Source organism: Amblyomma maculatum, chromosome 6, assembly GCF_055883805.1.
Source record: "Amblyomma maculatum isolate TAMU_Amacu chromosome 6, ASM5588380v1, whole genome shotgun sequence".
Classification (NCBI taxonomy): domain Eukaryota; kingdom Metazoa; phylum Arthropoda; class Arachnida; order Ixodida; family Ixodidae; genus Amblyomma; species Amblyomma maculatum.
Window position 1 is genome coordinate 144,454,979 of NC_139349.1, and position 21,998 is coordinate 144,476,976.

The 21,998-nt window shown below is 45.0% G+C and overlaps 1 long non-coding RNA gene across 1 annotated transcript; it reads right to left on the bottom strand.

Annotated features, from left to right (window-relative positions):
• Positions 1-228: 228 nt before the first annotated feature.
• On the bottom strand, positions 229-21,400 carry LOC146186955 (uncharacterized). Its single transcript, XR_014707888.1, has 3 exons — positions 21,244-21,400; positions 2,043-2,148; positions 229-457 (listed from the first exon to the last, which is right to left on the bottom strand). It is a non-coding gene; the product is annotated as an uncharacterized LOC146186955 (long non-coding RNA).
• Between the last annotated feature and the right edge of the window lie 598 nt (positions 21,401-21,998).

Sequence of the window (21,998 nt, forward strand, 5' to 3'; positions counted from 1 at the left end):
ACATGTGCTTACGAACTTCTGGTGACGCAGTTCACTCCTTGGTCCGGCGATAAACCGATCGCTCGTTTGTTTTTTTCAACTCGACAGGGCACTATCTTTTGTATAGTATTGTGTATACTCTCTTGTAACTCTGTTTACTATTTCAATTACAAAAGTTCTATCTTACGCAGCTTTCTTTGCAGAGATTTCGTTTCAAGTGAAGCATGAAATAAGAAGAATGTATTCTGGGTTTTTAGACATTTATTTCCTCCCATGCGGATGTTTCATACGTTGGCATTTCCCCGTACATGATAGCTGTTCCGGCTATCCATCACTTGTGCGCCTCATTCTACAGTAAGCGCCTGGGAATCAATCAGCGGCTGCCTATGGGCAGTAAACGCTTGGGCAGCAGTCGGGATAGACACTTCCTGGGCCAGGATGCTGCTCGCAGCCTTCATAGACAGGTTTCGTGGTGCACCTAAATAAAACAAAAAGACAGTTTGGTAAACACACAGAAAAGAGTATCCGATAGCTACAGAATAAAAGAAATTAAATGGATATTGTTGTTGATTAGCACCTTCACACGGCCATACTTCAAAAATAAAGATTTGGACTGTAAACTGTTAGTTATTAGCATGCAGCACAATTGCAAGCTTTCAACTTTCCGCAAAAAGAGAGCTATAGAATAATTCCGGCGTCTTGAGACTGACTGATGTACGCCAAACCTACAGACCGCTTAAGCAAATTGCCTTTCCAGTTTAACGAGTTTATTGTGCAGAGTATAAACTCAACATATGACTAATTCTATCAAAACAAAAACATCGAATATTTTTTCTCAATTCACGCCTAAAGCCTGAAGGCAATCATTACCTGGAAATCGTGGAAACCGAAACGGAGAAGAGAGGCAGAGCTGGATAGCGTTGCTGCCATATCATGATAGTATGTTTTATTTCTGCTGATTAGTTGACGCTATCACTCAATGCGAAGTCCCTAAAACCTTCGATACTTCTTTTTAGACCATCGCTCCAGAAGTACTGCAGCTCAAATCTGCGCTTTTAAGGACACATAAACCCATTACTGGGTCTGACATTTGGTAATGGTGGCGGCGTGATTGATAAAAAGTGGTGATGATTATAGAGGGTTATCTTTGGATGGTGTGTCGGGTCACACGGCGCATAAGCTACCGAGCTTCTCCTGCGCCAACTTCTTTGCTCGAATGATCGCATTTCTAGTTGGAGACGGGTAGTTTTTGAAGTGCTACATTTTTTATGTCATTTCCCTCATTTAGGAACAACAACTAGCGCTGGGCAGACTATTGCATTCTCTCTTAGGAAAAAGTTGTGGTAGAAAGGTGGAAGATAGTTTAACCTTTTTTGTGCAAGTGCTACGGCCACCAGACGTAGAGACGTAAGAGCGCCTCAGGCTCTCACATAGATGTTTCTCGGTGGTGGCTGGCTTATAGAAGTCACATGCTGTGCGGTTCCCACCGGTGGTAATATCGGCAACTGCGTTACCAATCCGTTAGAGTCCTTCAGAATACCAAGGAAGTACGACTAGCCGCCGTCGTTGTAGTGCTGCCCCAGGGAGCTGCCTGGGAGAGTATTAGCTATATTTGCTATGAATGAAGGTGGAGCTCCCTGCTGCCTACTGGTGTTATGAATCGAACCAATCAGCAGTTGTATAAGCACAAACTAGTGAACGAGTTCAAAGGGAATATTCAAGGCATGCACTTCACCCACTCTACACGGCATTGATGATTCTCCATCTCCCGCTTTTTGCCGGCGCCGGCAGTGACGGTGTTTCCTGAAATGCCCCCGAGCCCCCTCTGCGCTTAGCCTTGGTTATATCACATAATGCTCCGGGTGTTATAAGAATCAGTATGGAATGTCACAATATTGCGACCAAATATAGCGCGAAGAATAACTGCACTACCTGCGCAATACTTTCAATTCTTATTAAAGCTGTTAACTACGCAGTGAACCCTGGGTGGCAATATGGAATGACTTAAATTCAAGAAGCATACATCTTAATTTAGCGCTGTAGTTGCGAATGTAAACACTTACGTTTGCAACATTACATCACCATTAGTGCACAAGAATCGTTCACACAAACCAGATGGTTGAAAGGTTTCACCGTTCTTGATCCTTGTTCCATTGTAAGTACAGTCACCTGTTGTCAAACGAGCATATGGGAAATGTTGAAATTGTGAATAGTTATACACTGTCCTCCCTTGTCACACAGTCTAAACGAACGGTTGTAATATATCTCACAGGAAAAGAGGACGCACCAGGAACAGACGATCCGTAGTTTAGTGCGTTGGACTATACATAGTTCGGTCGGCCAGAGTGGCCATACAGCAAGGCAAAAATATATATTATCAAACGGCATCGTGAATCCGTGGTGGTACACACTATACACATTTCCGCTTCGCAGAGAAACCTGTCACGTCAGTCCTATAACCTTTCCTATTCGTTCTATGTGTTCGTTTTGTTTGTTTTTTACCTAGAAACAACCTCTTAATGCAATAGCCAACTAGTTCGGTCACCAGCTTCGTCAACATAGAGATAAGCGAATAGTAAGCGAGATCCTGTATGTCCCGTTGTTGCTGGTAACGTCTGAAATAAAGCTACTTAAGCTCCATCTTTAAAGGTATGACTCGACAGCGGTAACGACTCCCGCATCGTCGCCCCCGTATATGCCCCCTGTTATCCGCTTAAAAACGCATCCCTTAGTTTACGTCCGTCTGATGCGTACTCATATTGATACACTAGTAAGCTACCGCATTATGTGCCGGAGCACCCGATAAAAGCAAATAAGATACAGAGATACAAAGCCCCGCTTTAACCAAACGCTACGGAGTTCAATGTGTGGAATGGGAGTAGCTTGTCTGACTTGGAATTTGAGGGTTAATGTGGCTTCCATTTGTATCTTATCCACCTATCTCAAAATAGCCCGCTGATTTGACAGTCCGTGACCTGGTGATAGCACTAAGCACACAACCCCCGCAGTGTCGAGCCATGTCACCTGCTAGCTACTGTTACAAGCGTGCTAAAAGTTTTTCGCTCACGTCGCTCGCCCACAACTCCGCATTATCCGGGAAATGGGGTCTTTACCGTTTCGCATTTCAGTGACACTTTCAGTGGGTGTCTTTCAATGCGAAAGCGGTAGGCCTAGTTGCCCAGAGAAGCAGGCATCAACGCTCTCGGGAAACATTCGTAAGCATGCCCTTGGCAGTATGTAGGTGTATGACCAATGACTAAGCCGTCAACCTGACTGGTTGTCGCTTTGTGTGACGTCAGGATACCACGCAGCCGATTTCGCAACCGCCGTCAGCTTGGCCTTTGGGACGGGGGAGGGAATTCGAATTGCAGCCCTTAATTCACGTATTTTAATGGCGTTCCCCATCTCGACAAGCTCTAATGTGACCTCGCTTGTTACCTTCAGGCACATTTGTGACACCGTGAACATTGTAAGTCTATTTGTCCAACTACGCATTTCATCATTTCATGCCATAACTTCGCTCGACGAGACAGCTTAGTGCTAATTTGATGGCCGCATTTCATTTGCCTCCCCTTTATTTCTGCAATTTTTCACACAGCACTTCTCTCGTCTTTCCTTCCGTAATTCCCTATGTAACGCAGAGTTTATCTCTTCCGGGCTTCCAGGACAGAACCTAATTTAAACTCGCGTCCCATAGGCAAAGCCGGCTGGTTTGTGTGGATGGCCCACGTTGGGAATCCCTTCATACAATCTAGCAGTTTACGACTGCGTAATGACTAATATGGGCGGGATAAGCACTCATAAGTTGAAGTACTGGTGATATATGTGAAGCAAACAGCATGAACGTGAAGGAGGCGCACGTTCATGCTGTAGTGGTGGCGTACGCAAGGCGAGCCACCACTAGGAAGCCCTTAAGCCCTGATCTCTCTCCTCAATTTGTTGTCATCTCTTTAGCTGTGACCCCGCAGTCGTTTCCTCGTTTACCGACGTCCTTGCACCAATCTGCCACCAGCCAACTAATCCCGGTAAGCTATCAATTATGAGCCCATTAAACATCCTTTCTCCCTCAATGGCCACAACGGCGGGGCACTGTTGCCCACGGGAGATGGTATAGCACCTCAGCCCATTTCGCTTGCCAGAAGGCGGTTGTTTGTCCTCTCTCTTCTTTAATCCCTTATTCCTTTTCTGATATACCTGTACGGGCCATATTTCCATCGTGAAAAAATCCGTTCGTGTGCTGCTGTTTTTCATTGCTCGTCACACTTGCCCTCCCACCTGAAGAGAATGAGTCGCTCGGGTAGGTTCCTGAAGCGCCGACCGATTGCTATACACTCGCCCAATATCCCTACTACTATGCTCGCAAAAATCATATATCATAATTTACAACACTCAGTCCTCCAACCTACATACACTTAGTGGAAAGGAAAACACATTTTGAACTTTAGGAGCATACGCAGCTTGTAGCCGGAACAACAACAACAAAAAACGGCTGCTTCGACAGCTCGACCAAGAGGGAAATTTCTTGACAGGCCCACCGAAACAATCCAAACAAAAAACGTGCATGCATCTGAGAAATACAGATTTTCAGTTGGTTTTGGAGAACATATCTACGGTGGCTGACAGTAAACATATAAGTCGAAAGACATCTCGATGACTTGACGGCACTCTCCGTGCTTCTTTTCCTTTTTTAAGTGACACATGAGCAGTGCTGGGCACTGCAGCCGATTGCGTTATTAGCGGAATGCACCAAGTGCAGTGATTGCATGTTTTTCGCATTTACGCAATTACATAGGTTTTAAGAGCGGAGGTTTCCTCGAAAATTGCTAAATTACGGGCTGGGAACACTAACTTATGAACCTGGTGCTATTTCGTTTTAGAGGCATACAACCCCTGAACACCATTCAGTTTAGGTAACCTGCAGTTACCTAAAGTCGTGCTAGAAGCAATCAAAGTGTCCCCCTTCCCAAGAAACGTTCACCCGATCCACAATCAAGGAAGAAGGCTCGCCCGCGCCAGAGCCCTCGCTGCGGACGTGGCACAGTTCCCCGACCAGACAGCTTTCGTGGATGCAGCGTACATACCGGGAAAGCATGCCTACTCGGTAGCAGTAGTCGACGGACACGGGCGTACGCGCAACTCACTCACACTTTACACCAAGAAGCCAGAGGTAGCTGAACAAGCAGCGATAGCACTAGCTCTAAAAGACTCGGACTTCACAACTGTATACAGCGACTCTAGAGCAGCCACTCGAGCTTTCGCCAAGGGCGGTATAGACAAGACGACGCTACGGATCTTAGGCGGAAGTAACATCACCGATCATTCCATCGTATGGTTCCCGGCACACATGGGCAGCTTAGGGGGCGGCCTGCGGAATCTCAATGAGATCGCACACGAGGCGGCGCGAGGACTCATCGACCGTGTCCCTCCGGTTTCCCCTGCTACTCCACATATCGAGTACAGAGATCAATTATTCACGTACAACGAGCTCACTAAGCACTTTTATCTAGGCAGACGAGCATTTCCCCTCCCGGATAAGAAATTATTCCGCAGCCAATCAGTCACGTTACGCTTGCTCCAAACGAACTCATACCCCAACCCCTGGCGCATGAAGCACATCGACCCAGACTACGACGGACAACATGTGTGTGAACGGTGCAGTGACCGTGTAGACTTAAACCATATGCTGTGTGGTTGTGCATCGAGCGACGCCTACGCCAAGAACAAGGAACGTTAGGACAAAGTTTTAAAAAGTGCTTCACTACATGATCAGCTTCGGGCTGTCCAGGAGGCCCGCGCGGCGGCGGAGAGCTTCGGGCTCTCTGTGCCGACGTGGGAGCTGCCCTCTACACCTGGCGCCTAGCCGAGAGTTCTCCAGGACCCCTACTGTAGGAAATAAAGTTTCACCAAACCAAACCAAACCCCAAACTTGAGATGACGCTCGTGTAGCCTGATTGAGAAGAGCTGCGGTAGCTCGTCTGCTTTAACCGGAACAATTTTCACTTCTTTGGTCATCCAGAGGACCACAAGATATGCCAATCTGCAATGCAATCAAATGTTTCTCCGATGCCTTTCCACTGGTTAGTCATTTTGACGATTTGAACACAGTGTCGTTAATAAAAGCATGCGAAAATTGGCTTGATTATGAAGATTGGCAAAACCATTGTTTACTTGTCTTGTTCATTAGGTCATTCTAACTTTGCAAAATAAAAGCTATTTGATGAAATGATTGCTTGGTGGCCCACTAATTTATTTGTCTCAATAGCTTTTTTGGAACAAAAACAAAGCGGTACGTTGTTGATCATGCTTGTGGAATCCAATCCAGACCCGGAAAAAAAATGCCATGGAATTTTTCGTCATCCGCTGAACGCGGAGGCTGTGTACCGAAAACGCGATGTCACGAGAAGCCTGGGCACGAAAATAGTTATGCCGTTGGTACATCTTAACGATGTAGGTTTTCTATCGCCATACCTCGGAAACCCTTGGACATGTTTTTCTTGTCATAACTAGTTTTTTTTGTTTTTGTTCGTGTGTGCTGAAAATGAACCAAATGAGCAGTTGTTAGCCTTTCAGTACACTGTGTCCTACAGCACACTCTTTTTTTACGCAGCTGTCATAATATGTACGGAGCTAAAAACCTGACCCTAGATTAATCCGTGTATCATGAGGTCACCGCAGCTAGACTAAATTTGTGCAACTACCCCGTTAGACCCCTGTAATCATTTCATTGTTTGGCGCCTGCTAGTATATGAGAGCGATTTACGCCCTTCAGGTTTAGGGAAGTCAAACATAAGCTGCTATGCCATTCAGGCTTTAGTACACAGCTGAAGGAAACATTTGAAAGAACGCTCAAAACATGCACCAGAGTAATTATACATTTGACGTACAAAAATATACCTTAATAAAAAGAGAGAAAGCGAGAAAAAAGAAAAGAAGGTTGAAAGAAATAGAAAGAAAGAGAGACAGATATATATTTACTACCTTTGGCAGAAAAGATTTATTGGCACTCCTTTCAATTTCATCAAACTCAAGAACATCAAACTATTTTACTTCGTGGCCAGTGGAAAGAAGGACTTCATTGAACAAGCCATGCTCATAAAAAACGGTATATTCTCATGCATTAATAAAAGTAGAGCCTGATGCCGTGTTACCTATTGTCATTCTTCATACGACAATGTTGCGTGAAAGTCAGTTAGCCCACCCCGCCAAGGGGACTCGGCTTGTAACGAATATTTCATGTGCGTGAAAAAGGCGACGCAAAAAATGCACTTATGCTTTTGCTCTTGTCCCGCTTTATCCAGGCGTTAAAAATTCCCAGCCTTTGTAAAAAATGTGAAGCCCAGGGGTCTTGCTTCTGAGCCGTATAATAGCGCTGATTTAGCATTAGTGGAGGTCCTTCTCATTGGAAAGGGCAGGACAAAGAAGCATTCTAGTGGACACTTTGGATCCGCGATGACGCGATAGCGTAAGCTACCAGCCAACATATAAATCCCCGCTTTAACTGAGTCGTATGAACGTGCCTGCGTGGCCTAGACATGAACTGAATGCAAAGGTTTTGGCAGGCTGATTGCGTCATCGAGAGCTCCGAGTTGGCAGCTCCTGCCAAACGTAATGTCAAGAAGCCTTACGTCCAGTTAGTGCTCGGCCATGTCATCTGCCAGCTACCACCCCCTAAGACTTCTTGTTTCTTCTTCTTCTCTCTTCTTTCTTCTATCATTCTTCTTCTTCCTCCTCCTTCTCTTCTTCTTCTTCCAGCATTTGGATGTAACGGCCACCGGGAGTAGGAATGCTCAAACGCTTTCGCCTTAAAAATCTGGCCATCAAGGAATTCGGAACGCTAGAAATGCATTACAAGCCGCACTAAATGTTTTAGAAGCGGAACTCCCGGGCCTCTACATTTTTGGCAAATACTGTACATTGCAATTACGCGAAAAAAGCTCAGAGGAAGACACCGGGCGATCGCACAGTTGTTTATCACGTGTGATGGCTAAGAACGCGCACACTGATAAGACTTAAAAGGCGGCCAGGATAAGAGGCGATGTTGAGCACTTAGTGTCATTCAGTGCCTGTTCGCGTAATTAGCAGTAGTAGCATTTGCGGTTTAACGTTGCGCAGCGACTCATGGATTATAATAGGCACCCTAGCAGACGGATCCTGCTGAATATAAGTCACGTGGGACTTTTTAACGCGCCCTGAAATCGCTAGCTAATGACGATTTTGTCTTGTTTAAACAGAAATATGGCCACTTAAATCCTAATGTTGGACCCTGGGATGAGTGGCCGAAAGCCAAAGTGTAAGAACCACCACTGAAATTCGCTCGCCAACTTGTATATAAGTACATAAGGGAAGGAGGTAGAGTGTCATCCCCTCTCAATGTGAACTCGTTAGCAGGCAGTCGCTTTCTTGGCGAAATCATTGCGTCAGCCGCGAGAGCACATAGAGGCCAATTGTCAAGGGCATATATAGGGACCTAGAGTAGATGCTTCGCATGGCATGTATTTTCGCATCAGGGTGCAGAGGCTGAGGCATAATGGCTCTCCGAAAGAGCGTCCAAAAGCTCACATGTTCACCTTAAGTGTGGACGGCCGTTTACATTGAGGCTACTAAGGCAAAAATAAAATTCTAAGTATTTCTATATAACTATAGCATAATTACTTATCAATTGAATAATTAATCACATATGTAGTATCAGGGAACATGCGGAAGATGTTTGCTTGCTCTAAGAAGCCAAGCATAACTGAAATTCATAATGCAAAGCAAGCACAACTCGAAAGACAGGGAGCCATCTAGAACTGGAATAAACAGCACGGGCATTAAATTACTTCAATATCCTACCCTCAAGAGATGTAACGAGCAGAATCAGAGGCCCTCCAAGTGCTATGAAAGTGCAGATAGAAATGTATTCTCAGTTATTCGTTTGCTTAGATGGTTATACACACATTGTTGGCCCAGAATAAAGGTTATTATTTTCTTCATGTGAGAAATGTCAGTCTTAAGTGTTTAGGACTCAATGAAACCATCTACGCCAAACAGAAAAGAAATATGCGTACTCTCTAAAAATTCTGGAGTGTATGGAATACATTAAATGTATTGAAATGCTTGCTATTGGCAGAGAAAAGACGTGAAACATATGTTGTGTATTACGGCATCCCATTGATAAATATGATAAACAAGACGTGACACTGAAAATAGCCATGAGCACATTGGCCAAACTTCAATCCCGAGATGCTTCATCAGACGGGCACAAGACCATGCGACTGTTAAAGGCAAAAGGAAGCGCAGAACGACTGGGAACGTGACGCTGTCACTAGACGATATAGACCAAAGAGCACTAAGGAGAACCTACTCCCCTCTTCGCGGATACCTTAATAGAGAGCAGTCGGTTGTGTGGAAACAACAGCAAACTAACACATACCCCAACCTGGGTCTACTCAGCAACATTTATCCCACAAGATGCGAGAATGAATTCCCGCTATGCGGGGGAACACCCTTCGTTTTACCATGCTACATGGGCCTGTCAAAAAGCAAAGGTCGCGCCAATAAACAACACACCTAAACCGGAGCAGTGGGAGGCTGCCCTGTCCTGCTCAACGTCTGATGACCAGCACAAACTGATCGTCAGAGCTCGCAAGACGGTAAAGGCCAATGGGGTCAGGACTGAGGGCACCCCCAAGCGATTTCAAAACTTTTATGCAATAAAGTGTTTCATTCATTCACTTACTCACTCAAAAAAAATGATGAGTGGCTGTTAGTAAGGAGACTTTAGTGCGAAAGCGCTCATACGACGCCTGTCAGATAGCGGCGCATTGCCAGGAAGCATCAGGTGGTCAACATGGTCAGACACGCTTGGAAGGCAAGATACCTGGGCGCCGGCTCCCTCGCGGCTAGTTGCCTTCGCACCATGGGAGATTTGAACCGAGCGATCAGCACGCTAGCTAATTGGACTTCTCTGGCCGTTATCACTAGCTGCCTGGGGATTGGAAGTTTTGGGCGCCAACGACTTTTAAACGCTATTTAAGCCAGCGCACTGCCTGCGAAAAGCGAGTTCTACACGAGAATGCATCGAGTGCCGTGCCACTCGTAAGGAGGGGACGCGCCATAGGTACCCGGCCGTCGCTGTGCGACTACAGTTGTGTCTAGCCGCTAGTCCTGGGCCCCCCTGCCGATTTTTGTTTAAATATGCCCTGTATATAAAGACGCCTTGTGTTCATATCTGCAATGCTGACTTCATTTCATAGCTACCGCAAAGGGAGCAGCCAGCTCTCGTTCACGAAACAGGTGATGTGACATTGGATGACAGCGTTGGAATACCACAGGCGCGACCGTGGTGGTACAGTGGTAGAAGCGGTCAGATGTCTGAGGCATGACCGTGCCACTGGCCGGCACCGGTGACATCGCAATGCTGGCTGAAAGCTACGGATCGACCGTCGTCAGTCACATCGGCGCGTTGAGTACCTGATGTTTTGCTTAAACGCAAGACTTTTTCTGTCTGATTCAGATTAAGATAGCTAAGAGAAAGGTTTGGTGTCGCATTGTGTTAATCTTGAGTGTTTCAAGCCAAGAAGAGAGTGTTTGAAACCAAGGGATGCTAAGCGGGTAAACAAGGCACTGTGTAAAATACTTGCGCGCGTTTTGCTAGAAGGAGTTAGCGAAAGTCATGTATATTTAAAAAAAAAGGGCAAAGAGCAAGAGGCCGGAGTGAAATATCGAATGTTACAAGGTCAAAGATCTCCAAATTTGTGAAACGCTGAGCATTGCGTTGGCCAGATCCTTGATGTCATGAGGACCAAAGACGTGACTGTTGAGAAGACCGCAGAGGCCTGGTTCGAGATCACTGAACGCCGTGATCGCGAAGATCGTGAACGACGGGAACGCTGTGACCGCGAGGAGGCAGAAAAAAAGAAAGAAAAAAAATGGCGCGAACGCGATCCCGAAGGGCTTGAAAGATTGCTGCGCCGTGAGCGCGACCAGTTCCAAGGGCAGTAGCGCCGCGTGGAAAGGAAAATGTGCTTCGAGTCCACAAACAATGAAATTTGGAAGTACCGTGCATGCAGTGAATTCGGTAATCAAGAGCGCGAGCACAGGCTCGAGGAGGAAGAAAAACGTTTTGGCCCCTTAACTAAATTAATACAGCTGGTGCTGTTAGCCCATCAGGTGACATTGGAAAAGCATGAAGCTATAACTGGCATTATTCAACCTAATTGTTCGAGACCGCGATACATGCCGCAACCGTTCGTGATCGCCGGGTATACGGCCCAGTATCTAGCAGATTTTCGAGCGGGTCTGCAGGAAAAAGCGCATCGAACAAAATACTTGGGCACAAAAGTTGGTAGCCCGCTTCTCCGCTGAAGCGGCGGAAGAAATCAAAGGTCTGCTAGAAGAAGGCCTGGAAAATTACGTCGAACTTCAATACTATTCAGATATCAGCTGTCACAGGCAGATCTTGACGACAGGTATTACCGTGAGAAAAAACGTATCGACCCGTACTTTGATTTGGTGCATCAGATGAAAGATGCTGTAACCGAAGGGCTCGACAGTCACGAAGTCTCGGAGCATGTCGAACTTGCACTAGAGAATGATACACAGCTTGTTGAAGAGGATGAGCAACGCGACCGCAGCAGCGAGCCGACCGAGCCTCGGTCAGAAGAGTATCGGGTTATTTGTTCGAGCAGCTGAGCACGGGCAGTTGAGACGATTTGCGCCGGCTCCATCACGAGAAATCCACAGTGGTGACGTCAAGCACAGTGTAAGAATAAGGACGCGAGGACATATCATGGCGCCACCTCTCGGAAGCGCCCGCGTGACGTACTAAGTGGGATAACGCGCGGGAACTGCTGCTGTAGGACGCTTTCATAGGCAGTTTTGTTGGGCGTTAGTATTACGTTCACTTATTTATTTAATATACACCTCAGGCCGGGCTGTATGCGCTTAAGAATTGGGGTAGTAGAACCACTCATTCGGCAAGAAAACACCACCGAATCATATTTGTCGAGGTTCGTGAGCTTCAACTACTGCGACGACGACGCGCACTGGCTGTAGCATTGCTGTTGACCTTATGGTAAAAAAAACACAAAGCTGCCACACAACCAGTTAGATGAAAACAGTTAGTACACAAGTAATATATGGGATTCCTCTGCAAGAGCAGAGGACTGTCGGAGCATCTGACAGATGCTGAGCGCCTTCGCATAGCGCCAGCGGAAGCGGCACCTTTCGTCTGCTTCCTTGAACTAAGTAGAGCAAACAAGTTTGACAGTGGGGATGACATGGATTAATTTTTTAGCAGTTGTGAAGACATTCGTTCCACGCAGCGAATTCTTGCCCATTGACTGCCACCATTGTCACTCTTGGTCAGAGTGGATTTTTTTTTTCCCCGCGCACAGTATATTTTTTACGCATATCTCGATCAGCATATCACAACATGCATGTAATGCTCTATCTTTCGTTTATTCAAGTATTATATCATTTGAAACTCCTACAGTACTGGAGACGCTGCCTGAGACAACTCACCATGCATACCGCTGCCCGTGGCGGCAGAATCTTTAGTTGGCATTTCAGTGAAACTTCCGTGTCAACGATTTCACTCTGAATTATTTAAGACCTGGCTTTCGCACGATCCTTCGTTCTTCTTCGTTTCTTCGTTCTTTGCACGATCCTTGGTGCTGGCTTGAGGAAGCCAGAAAAGCTTCCATCCTTCAAGCAATAGGATCGTTAAGCTCAAATTAAAACGCGCGCATCGTTCCTTCTGCCGCTCACCCAACTGTTTAGCGCCAACTACATGGACAAAATCTTGCTCGCTGAAATGTCTGCTGCGCACATGAGGATGACCACTGGATTCTTTGCCCCTTCAAAGCTTGATTAAAAAAAGATTCTGTGAGGTTATTTTTCGAGTAGCAATGGGAGCTTCCTCCGGATTCCGTCGCCTTCGTCCAGGTACAGAGCAGCAACGGACCGTAGAAACAGCTTAAACAAACATCAGCAGCCTCAGAAACGATGCAAGATCAAAAATCGCAGGGCTGGCACTCGTTATCAACCAAAACGGCAGAAATAAACGCAGCTATTAGCTTTTAAACGCTCAAATTCAATCGAGCCTCTGCTCCAGCAGCGAAGAATCACGTGATATCCCACTCGCTCCCCTAGGTCGACACTAGCGCCTTTCGCTCCAGTGGTGGCGCTCGCACCCAATACTAAGGTGTTGACACTCTCCACCCGCCGCGCGCCATAAGGCCGCCACAATATGTTCGGGGTTGTCGCCATGGCAACCGGTCGCTAACTGAGAGGGCGCTTAGAAAGGTGGGCCCACGGAAGGCCCACGCTTGGCGGCTCGGTCCGGCGTGGCGCGGCACTGCACACGTACATATCGGGCGAGCATGTGCCTCTTCAATTGTGTCTTTGTCACAATACTTTTTGCAAGAACCACTTCGTGTATATTTACGAGCACTTACTAGACACCGTTTTCACCCACTCAGCAAGATTCTGGATGTGCTGCCGGACTGCAGTTTTACAAGTGCACTACGCTGCCATCAGTCGCAAGTACCGACAGGATATGCCCTCCCATATCGTCCTACCCAACCACCATGGACGATGGATAAACCTTTGGTGCACCTTCGTGTTCCCGGAATACTAAAGAAATCAATGGTGCCACTTAGTGGGCTCAAACAACTTACTCTGGCGCACATCTGGTCAGAATATCCTAATTATATTCACGTATACACAGATGGATCTGTGTCAGCACAGACATCCGCTGCAGCTGTGGTTATACCAGCACAGAAAACGACTCTACATTTCCTTTTGGGACATACTTCAACATGAACCGTGCTGAACTTGTAGCCTTTCGGGAATCTATTCGCTGCATATGTGGGGAACCGCCTCAAAATGGTGCATATTCACAGACTCAAAGACTGCATTGCAAATTTTGGATAACTTCTTATGCCACACTGCCTACCAGTCCCTGGCAATAAACATTATGGAACTCCTCACATCTGCCCAGCTCCAAGGTCACAAGATATTATTTCAATGGATTCCTGCCCACTGCGGGCTCCATGGGAATGAACAGGCCGATGTTGAAGCGAAAAGCGCGCTCAGCAATAGCCTCCAAACATCTGTGCCTTTTTCAAGTGCGAATACGACATGCCTTTTTACGAGTTGCATGAAGAATGTTACAGCAGCTTACTGGGCCCAGCCAGATGCCCGACACATTCATCTGAAAAGGCTCGATCGAACATTGAAATTTTATGTTCCGCGTGATATTCCGCGTCATCAGGCATGCTTACTACATAGACTTCGTTTAAACGTGGCTTTCACGCGCAAGTACTTGCATTTAATTGGACAGGTGGACTCGCCGGAATGTTATACTTGTGGCATCCCAGAGACTGTGGACCATATATTATAGCTGTGCCCACTATATGTGGGCGAAAGAAGTGTGCTAGCCGCTTCCTTGAAGCGTTTGGACAAGAGGCCTTTGTCGGAGGAACAGCTGCTGGGCGCTTGGCAGGACAAGGGGAAGGATGTCCAGGCAGTGCGTGTCTTTGCCGTATTTTGTGCGCCAGCGGGCTTGATTCGCGCTTGTGAGGCAAGCTATATTTCATATGCCTTCTCCCACATCGTCACCCATCATGATCTTCTTTCTTCTCCCTTTTCCCTTCCCCAGTGCAGAGTAGCAGGACAGATTTGAATTATTCCGGCCAACCTCTCTGCTTTTCTTTTCAATAAATCCATCTATCTATCTATCTATCTATCTGCACACGTGTTTTTGCCCCTCTTCGTAGTGCGCGGCGGTACTTCCGTGCTATTTTAACCGCGTTCTTTTATTTTGCATCATGATCTTGCGTTTGGACATCGTCGGCAGATTAGCCCACAGCTGGTGCGTGCTGCGCAAAGGGACGAATTCATGCCGAATTACAATTCGGGCTACCGGTGTTTTGCGGAGCGTGTTAGCTCCGTCCGACAATGCTCGTTTGGATACGTGGCGCCGTGCGATTCCTATGGCAGACCGGACGTTAATGCTCACTGGTCATGTCTGCGCCAAGCATTTTGCAGAGGACGTGATATACCAGGCATATTGCGCGGAGCTCGATGGAAGGGTGCTGCTTGACGCGGAAAAGAGGCCCGTGCTTTCTAGAGATGCAGTCCCTATTTGATTTCCGAACTGTCCCAAGTATCTACGCGGCCAGAGAGACCTAGAAATCCGCATCGAAAGACGAAACCTTCTGCGCAATCATCGAAGAAACGTAGGCCGGAAGTCAACGACAACGGTGCAATGCAGCCTCTCTAAGCTGCAGCCTCTCAAAAAAGAAAAAAAAAACAAAACAGGAAAGCACAAGCGCGGCAGAAATATGCACCTAACAAAATGACCTGCGTCGGTGAGTCTTTTTTGTCGGAAAATTTTGAAGTCAGGGACCAAACCTTCTTGTTGAGCTTAAAGATGGACCCATGCGGTTCCTGTCTATTGTCAGAAATGTGGCGGCAGCAGCCAGCTCAGATGACCAGGACGGCTCTATTGCGGAAGGTGTAGATTGTTTGCGACATAGGAACGCCCCGCTTGCTCCCAAGCTCCCCTTTAGATTTACGGTTAATTACTTGAAAAGCACAGATATTTAACTGCTGGTTGCGGACAAAGAGGCTGACTTTGCTGTGACGCCGAAAACTTTGTTTAAACAGAAAGCCAATCAAGCAATGATTAAAAACTTCATTCCTACGACTGTCTCGCTAGCTAAGGCGAAGAACTGAGACTATTGACTTATGTAAAAAAAAAATAAAAGAAAAAACAGGCGTTCGTGTTGTCTCTTCTACCTTCGTACGTGTTTTTTATCGCTAGAAGAATGTCTCGCAATTCTACTAGGACACAATTGATGGTGTTCTGGACACCTACACCATTACTTTTCCATGTGATGAGCGCAAGGAAGAGACAATGGCTGAGTTGCTTCAGTGCTATGTTAGCATGCGGATGAGGCAGCTCTGCTGTCATTTTAGCATGCGCATGAAAAAGGAGTGGAAATTAAGAAGAAGAAATGGGCATGGGCAGGACATGCAGTGCGAAGAAAGGATAACCGATGGTCGCTTAGGGTAATAAACTTTTAGGGTTTATTTTCAAAATTACATTTCTTCCTGGTTTTAATGTATTTATTTTATTTTGCGGTTGCGGAGAGATGACATCTCAATAAATTTCTCTTATTTCTTACCTCGTCGATGACCATTTCTTGCATATTCTCCTTGCATGACCAGCGTTAAGCCTAGCACTACTGCTATTCTGAACTTGTATTGTAACCACCCTGTAACGGCCTCGGGTCCATTACAAATAAAATAATGTATAAGATATGCTATCTTTTTAAAAAAACAAATCTCGGCCTTAACCTATGCCTAATAGTTCGTGCACTGAACATTCTGTTTGCTATATTTAGTCCTTCATTCAGACACTTGCGATGATATTTTAGAATTTGCAGGTTCCATCTTTGATAACAATTTTGGAAAAAGTATAATAATGTACGTTCTTTCGCATTCTTTTTCACATCTTTATAAACGCTTCTTGCTAATGTTTTAAGCTATTTGGGATGGTTTTCTCTGAACTCCTTTAATTTTAATAGTGCACGTATGTTCAGATATATGCCCTACTTGTAACAGTGTTTCTAGTCCTTTCTCTTATATATGACACAGTACAATAGGACGTTTTTAGCACTTAGTGACCTATCAATTCTACAATTTTAAGTAGGTCCGCTTTCTATTCACGTAGAAAAAATTACTGATATCGCCTGCATTTAAACTTGTGGCGTTTTTGAACAATTTTTTTTTTGCACTCGGTGATTTCCTCAGAACATCAGAAATATGTCTTCGATAGTATTACTCTCTTTTACTTTCAGAATAAACGAGTCCGGTATGTCTGGATTCCTACGTGATTGCAAAGTATCTAGAGAGCGCTGTGAACGGAGAAGCTGCCTGTGCCACGATCTGCCGCAATTTTTCCTTGCAAAATATTGATATTCACACAAAAACTTATTGCACTATTGGTCGATCGGGGATCATGTGCATAATATTTATGTAAGGAAAAAACGTTAAATATCTTAAATATGTAGTCAGTTTATTTTCTCGTCAAATCACCTTGTGGCAAATACCAACATCACTACTGATCTCAAACATCTGGAGTAGGAGAGGGCCATAAGAGATTCGAAGCGCTTGTATTCACATAAAAGCCATCTGGTCTTGGTGCTATTGCAAAGAGCATATAATCATTTCTATCAAAAATGAGCTAAGATTGAAGAACTTTTCGCCATGCATTCGTCCTCAGAATGTGGCTTCATCGCAGACACAGAGCATAGTATCCTATGGAACGATATGATACTACGCAGCCGATTGCCCCGCGTGAACACAAACGCACACTGTCGCACTTTGAGTTGCACGTCGTCGTTTCCATTGACTTCCATCTGTGCCCCACAGCTATTGCACGTCATACTCTATTTCGCTATACGTTAATGAATTGTAATTTCTTCCTTGTGCAGAAGCAAATGGCAGGTCAAGTGCACAATGCAAATATTTTTAGTCCGCAAAAAGTATTTGTGGTGTACAGTTACAGTTGACTTTATTGCGTTCTCTCAAAGCATACAGAAAATACCCGTGATTGGTTGCAACAGCAACAATTTACCACCAAGACTGCGAAATCGGCCTTAGGCAAAAAAGGACAGCTTACACGGCTGATTCGGTGCGCGTGCTGATCAACGCGTCATGTACGCAGCGAGTAGGAGCTGAAGTAACAAAGAAATAACGTAATAGACACACAAAAAGTAAACATCTGTCACTACAAACACGCTTATATGGCGTTTAATAGGCTTCTTTTATTTCATTGTGAATTTTTGCTCACGAGCGTGCAAAGCATGGCAGTAAATGCGGCGCCACAACATTGTTTAGTTTTTTTTTTCTTTTTGTGCTTTGGTCGATTTTGTCTTTTTTACTCCTTTTTTAGTCGAAAGTAGCAGCCTTTACCATGCTTCCTGAGCGATAAACATCTCTGGGATCCCTTTGTTGAAGTAACGTTACAAGACTCTTCAGATTATCTGCGGCACCAGTATATGCTTTTGGAGTGGAAACGCGCCAAAAAAGCCACGGACAAGAAAGGCACAAGGAAGGGTGCATTTCTTGTGTTCTTTTCTAGATAAAACCAGTCGTTATAATGCGCCCGTCGTTGTCCTCTTCATGTCCGTGCCTTTTTTGCGCATTTCTATTCTTTAGGCATGTGCAACCGACTCGCACATCAACATGTACTCTTAAACCAGTGCATGAAACAAAAACGAGTGAAGTAGTGGCCGAACTGCGCCGTGTGAAGCTTGGCGGCCTCAATTGCAGCCGACAACCAGTCCCCGCGTATGCAGTGACCACCATGTTACAAGAAAAGCATCTTGCGCACTGTTATCAGCAGTAATGCCGCGAAAAGTCAACTTCTCGACATCTACGCCAGCTTCGTGATTAGTAATAGAACCAGCGCCGTTAATACGCGATAGTTTGCTATTGCATTTAGGGTCGAATCGAATGAAATTTAAAATAAATAATGCTAAAGAAATAAGGGTCGCAAGAAGGTGATGAAACAAGGATGACGGCTGCCTCCGTTAAGGGGCGCCTGAAAGCAGCACACTTCCAGAAACAGTGGCGCCTGCAGTGGCACCCTGCAGTTCGTTTGCAGATGCAGTAAAAGCTACGAGCAAGTATCCATCATTTCCATAAACGGACTTTTTTTAACGCTCGCCAGCCGGCTTTGAACGTAAGAAGGTCGGTGCGTCTCTCTTTCAGCCTTCTGTGAGATGTCATGTATATATAGTGTAACGTTGTGTTCTGTTTAGACTTTCGAATTCTTGATTAGTGCTTCTTTTGCTGCGCACAAAACTGCGACTACGACTCAAAACCTCATGCAAATCTTTACAAATTTCATGAAGCTAATGTCAAATTTTTTTTTCGGCATTACAAGCGCTGAAATACATATAAAACGCAATATTCGGTGCTGAAGTTATGCTCCCACTCCTGCGTTTCTGGCCAAGGACATTAAGATGAGCGAATGGACACACGCTAACACCTGAGCTTTCTTGGCCTAAGACCTTTACTACGCCCCCAAGGTCACTGCCGATTCAAACCCGCTAACACATACGGAAACATCCAGCATTACAGATTAGGAATACGGGAATATACCCCTTTCCGCTAAGGTGCTAGACAAGTCACTGGAGATGCATCTGGAGAAAAGCTTTAATTCAACAGCCGCTGGAAACCGCATGCGATTACCCATGAGTGCTTCAACAACGAATGCGGAATTTGTACGGGGAAGGCATATCTGTATTACCTACATCATTTAAACGACCTGTCAGAACTATTAGGTTACCCGTATTAATAATCCGACAATAACGGTGGGGTCACAGACACCCCTGCACAGCACTGGCTATGAACAGTTAACAAGAGCTCATCGAGATTAAAAAAAAAGAAGGAAGCGGCCTTCGCCAATGGAATTCTAGACTAGAGACAGCGACTACACCTGAACCTGCTTTTCATTCAGACTTACTCCATATTTTGAGCACCGGTTCCAAATAACAAAACTGATTGCAACCAGGTGCTAACAACTACAAGCATGCCATGCTGATAACAGGTGTAATAACCTCAAGGTGTGATAAGTTTCCTATCTATAGCATCAAGTGTACCTTAATAACATCCGTAAGTAATGCGACTTGCCAATGTTAATTGAATGAATACAATTCAGCCAGCTTTTTATTTAGTGTATTCCGAAGCGAAGTGTCAATTCAGACGTTACAGATGCTCTTGAGACCCCCTAGCAGAAATTCTTGCCTCAGGGTGCCGTTAATTATCATCCTCATCATCTTCAACCTGACTATACCTACTGTAGGGCGAAGCCCTCTCCCATATTCCTCCAGTTAACCCGGTTCTGTGCGAGCTGCATCCACTTGACCCCTGCGAACGTCTTAACCTTATCCGCCCACCTAATTTCCTGCCACCCCATGCTACGATTTCCTTCCTTTGAAATCCAGTTTGTTGCCCTAAGCGACCATCGGTTATCCTTTCTTCGGACGCCGTTAGCACAGTTTTATTTAACGACCTTATAAACAAGTTACCACCTGACCACAGCGCATTTTATTCCTTGAGATATGCGTCTTAGCCCGCAGACGTCACAGAAGAGTCACATGGAGCTTTTTATAGTCAGCGTTACTTAAAGCCAGCATAAAAATCTACTTTACGTACACGGCACCTTGGTAAAACTGGTGCATTCAGCTGTGTTTTAGGACATTCTACCATTCTACATCTTCTGCACTGACATTTTCTACATCAAGCCTCTAAATTAAAAGTTAAATATTTACTCCTCATATATTGTTCACTTTGGAGAACGAAAACAAAATTCTCTAGATTATATCGCAGGAGTCGCACCTGTACGCGTCAGTTGGTTCCACTGGGGCTGAGACCATTTTGTCTCGTTAGTTAAATTACCGTTTATATGTGGCAACTGGGATATATGCGGCTATTAAAAAGAAAATATTTTAAGCCGATTATCCATTCTATGCGGCATACTATGTCAATGATGTGATAAGACCCTTGCTGGAAAATTAAAAGCCGCAGCACACGCAGGACAGAGGGAGGAGACGATACAGGGCGGTGGCCCTGTGTCGTCACCCTCATCTGTTCTGTGTCTGCTGTGATTTTTAATCTTCCAATCTGTCACCAACTGGCCTACCTATCTACCCTACTAAAACCCTCGCTTTTTTGGTCAGCTGCGCGCATATTATGTCACCTCTGTTGCCGTGGTACGCCGGGATATAGATATTGCTATTGCTCCCTAGAATTTTTTCCATCGTCTCACACACGGAGTTTCAGAAAAGTTTGAATTACAACAACCGTCACGCATTCGCACAATTGAAGCCGGTGTGGCGAAAAAAAATCTACCTTTGTAATTTCGCGAAATTGTTTTCTTATGAATATCGGCCCGAAAATTCAAGGATAGCATAAAGAAGACAAAAATGCTCCAGACGACGAAAACCACAGCCTGATGTGCACAGAGCAAAAATATAATTTTTACGTTTCTTGCACAATATATCAATTCCACCATTGCAAACAAAATATTTCAAACAAAATATGCAGGGAAGTTAATAGATTTTTTTTCACATGCTGCAAAACAAAACATGAAAAATATATGCCTAAAAAAACTTTCATACACCAAGGCAGCCTCAGCCCTTTTTACTGCACGTTTTCCATACACATTTTAAAACTGCTATACAAACCACCATAGCTACTTACCTGTGAGAAACGTTAATTTTGGGATGGTACTAGAGTTTCCAAGAGTCACGGTAATAATGAAGAGAGAAAAAAGAAGTGTTATCATTCTCAGCTTCGAGTCCCGATAACTTTCCTGCGGCTTCCTTAGATAAAAGCTCTTCTGCTCATCATTTATACTCAGAGAAGCTGATCTGCTAAATTATACGAACCTCAGTTACCATCGCAGAAACATCAAATCACGTATTTTTTTTTTTTGAACATTATACAGAGTCATTTAGTGCTACAAGTCAAAGGTCAACGATCAGCCGAACAGCTCTGTTTTATTGCCTTGTACTTCTCAGAAGTGATGTCTGTCACTTGTACCTAAGCGGATTTCAATTACGGCCCAAAGAATCTGGCTTTTTTCCTGAAACTGACGAAGACACGTTGGATATCATTAACATTTCAGCTACAAATGCTAGAAACGGTAATATATATTCTTCCAAGATATTTACTCAATTCTAATGCACCTTTGGCTGCCAGATGTACTTGAACTAAAATGTAATTAAAGTATTGCAATGCTTTCGAGTGTAACGGGCACCAGGTTGTCATGCTCAGGTGAAGAAAATAATATTCTTCGCACTTAGAACAGCCCTAATTTATTGGAAACTCTAATATCATGATAAAGCCAACCGCGCCATTTTATCAATCGTCTTTATGCCAGATGTGTGTTTACCTTTAAAATAAATATTGATGTCGTTCAATAATTTTCGTAATCAACCACCTGCTGGTTTCCA